Genomic DNA, 3,635 nt, shown 5'->3' on the forward strand with positions numbered 1-3,635 from the left:
GTTCCATGTTGGAACATGGATATTTTGGAATATCACAATATCTCTTATTTAATTAATGCATCTATATATTTGGTAAAGGGTGGAAGGCTCGGCCTTATGCCTAGTGTTTTGTTCCACTCTTGCCGCCCTAGTTCTCGTCATACCGGTATTATGTTCCTTGAGTTTGCGTTCCTTACGCGGTTGGGTGATTTATGGGACCCCCTTGACAGTTCGCCTTGAATAAAACTCCTCCAGCAAGGCCCAACCTTGGTTTTACCATTTGCCACCTAAGCCTTTTTCCCTTGGGTTTTCGCGAGCCCGAGGGTCATCTTTATTTAAACCCCCGGACCAGTGCTCCTTCGAGTGCTGGCCCAAACCGAGCGATGTCCGGTGCCCCTGGGCAACCAGGGTCTATGCCAACCCGACGTCTGGCTCATCCGGTGTGCCCTGAGAACGAGATATGTGCAGCTCCTATCGGGATTTGTCGACACATTCGGGCGGCTTTGCTGGTCTTGTTTTACCATTGTCGAAATGTCTTGTAAACCGGGATTCCGAGACTGATAGGGTCTTCCCGGGAGAAGGTTTATCCTTCGTTGACCGTGAGAGCTTATAATGGGCTAAGTTGGGACACCCCTGCAGGGTATTATCTTTCGAAAGCCGTGCCTGCGGTTATGAGGCAGATGGGAATTTGTCAATGTCCGGTTGTAGAGAACTTGACACTTGACTTAATTAAAATACATCAACCGTGTGTGTAGCCGTGATGGTCTCTTCTCGGCGGAGTCCGGGAAGTAAACACGGTTTGAGTTATGCATGAACGTAAGTAGTTTCAGGATCACTTCTTGATCATTTCTAGCTTCGCGACTGTTGCGTTGCTTCTCTTCTCGCTCTCTTCTGCGTATGTTAGCCACTATATATGCTTAGTGCCTGCTGCAGCTCCACCTCATTACACCATCCTTTCCTATAAGCTTAAATAGTCTTGATCTCGCGGGTGTGAGATTGCTGAGTCCTCGTGACTCACAGATTCTACCAAAACAGTTGCAGGTGCCGACGATGCCAGTGCAGATGACGCAACCGAGCTCAAGTGGGAGTTCGACGAGGAACGTGGTCGTTATTATGTTTCTTTTCCGGATGATCAGTAGTGGAGCCCAGTTGGGACGATCGGGGATCTAGCATTTGGGGTTATCTTATTTTCATTTGGATTTGACCGTAGTCGGTCTATGTGTGGATTTTGGATGATGTACGAATTAATTTATGTATTGTGTGAAGTGGCGATTGTAAGCCAACTCTCGTTATCCCATTCTTGTTCATTACATGGGATTGTGTGAAGATGACCCTTCTTGCGACAATACCTACAATGCGGTTATGCCTCTAAGTCGTGCCTCGACACGTGGGAAATATAGCCGCATCGTGGGCGTTACATGACCGTCGTCGGCGGCCTGCACATAGTAGTAGGCACCTCCGGTGTAGTAGGAGTCGTCGTCGATGGTGGCGTCAGGCTCCTGGGCTCCAGCATCTGGTTGCGACAACCAGGAAGAAAAGGAAAGGGGGAAAAGGGGGAGAAAAGCAACCATGAGTACTCATCCAAAGTACTCGCAAGCAAGGATCTACACTACATATGCATGGGTATATGTGTAAAGGGGCTATATTGGTGGACTGAACTGCAGAATGCCAGAATAAGAGGGGGATAGCTAGTCCTGTCGAAGACTACGCTTCTAGCAGCCTCCATCTTGCAGCATGTAGAAGAGAGTAGATGGTAAGTTCACCAAGTATCATCGCATAGCATAATCCTACCCCGACGATCCTCTCCTCGTCGACCTGTGAGAGAGCGATCACCGGGTTGTATCTGGCACTTGGAAGGGTGTGTTTTATTAAGTATCCGGTTCTAGTTATCATAAGGTCAAGGTACAACTCCGGGCCGTCCTTTTACCGAGGACACGGCTATTCGAATAGATAAACTTCCCTGCAGGGGTGCACCACATTACCCAACACGCTCGATCCCCTTTGGCCGGACACACTTTCCTGGGTCATGCCCGGCCTCGGAAGATCAACACGCCGCAGCCCCACCTAGGCACAACAGAGAGGTCAGCACGCCGGTCTAAATCCTATGCGCGCAGGGGTCTGGGCCCATCGCCCATTGCACACCTGCATGTTGCGTACGCGGCTGGAGAGCAGACCGAGCAACCTCCATTACAAAGGAAGTTGCGTTACGCGGTCAAACCCGGCGCGCGCCGCTCAGTCGCTGACGTCAAGAAGGCTTCGGCTGATACCACGACGTCGAGTGCCCATAACTGTTCCCGCGTAGTTGGTTAGTGTGTATAGGCCAGTGGCCAGACTCTGATCAAATACCAAGATCTCGTTAAGCGTGTTAATTGAAGTATCCGCGAACACCGACCAGGGCCAGGCCCACCTCTCTCCTATCTGGTCTCAACCTGCCCTGTCGCTCCGCCACAAAGTAACAGCCGGGGGCCATCGGGAACCCGGGCCCACCTCTACCGGGATGGAGCCACCTGCCCCTTCAGCCCCCATCTCCGAACAGTATCATAAGTAATGTAACAGTATAAAGTATATAGCATATGCCCGTGATCACCTCCCGAAGTAATCACGGCCCAGTAGTATAGCATGGCAGACGAACAAGAGTGTAGGGCCATTGATGGAATACTAGCATCCTATACTAAGCATTTAGGATTGCAGGTAAGGGTAACAACTGTAGCAACAATGACAGGCTATGCAGCAGAATAGGATTAACCGAAAGCAGTAACATGCTACACTACTCTAATGCAAGTAGTAGAGAGAAGGAATAGGCGATATCTGGTGATCAAAGGGGGGCCTTGCCTGGAAGCTCAGCCGAGAAGGAGGGGTCGTCAACACTGTAGTCGTACTGGGTAGCAGCGGCGTCGGTCTCGGTGTCTAGCGAGAGAAGAGGGGGAAGAAACAATAAATATAAAAGCAAACATATGCATGACGATGCATGACATGACAATGAACGGTGCTAGGTGTGCCCTAACGCGGTAGTAGGTGATACCGGCGAAGGGGGGAAACATTCGGGAAAGTAACCCCGGTGTTTCGCGTTTTCAGATAGATGAACCGGAGGGGGAAAGTTGTATGTTCGCTATGCTAGGGATGTGTGGCGGATGAACGGGCTACGTATCCGGATTCGTCTCGTCGTTCTGAGCAACTTTCATGTACAAAGTATTTTCATCCGAGCTACGGTTTATTTTCTATTAATTTTTTAAGTTTTAAAATCATTTTCTAATTTATTATTATTAAATTAATTCGAAATTAGTATTATTGCATCAGCATGATGTTAGCATGACGTCAGCACTCAACAGAGGTGTTGACTAGTCAAACTGACGTGAGGGTCCCGCCTGTCATTGACTGATTAATTAACTAATAGTTAATTAGGTTAATTAGTGATTAGATTAATCTAATTATGATTAATTAACTTAATTGATTTAGTTAATTAACTAATTAATTAATTAAATAAATTTATTATTATTATTCTTTTTTATAAAAAATCATTCTCGGGGGCCCACATGTCATTGGCCCAGAGAGGCCTTGCGGGCGCACGGGTTACGGGCGCGGGCGCAACCGGTGCCCGCCCTGGTAGCGAGGCGAGGCCGTGCCGGCGCAGGTTTCGGGCGCGGGCGCCGGCGACC

The sequence above is a fragment of the Triticum aestivum genome, chromosome 7D (assembly GCF_018294505.1).
Source record: "Triticum aestivum cultivar Chinese Spring chromosome 7D, IWGSC CS RefSeq v2.1, whole genome shotgun sequence".
NCBI lineage: Eukaryota > Viridiplantae > Streptophyta > Magnoliopsida > Poales > Poaceae > Triticum > Triticum aestivum.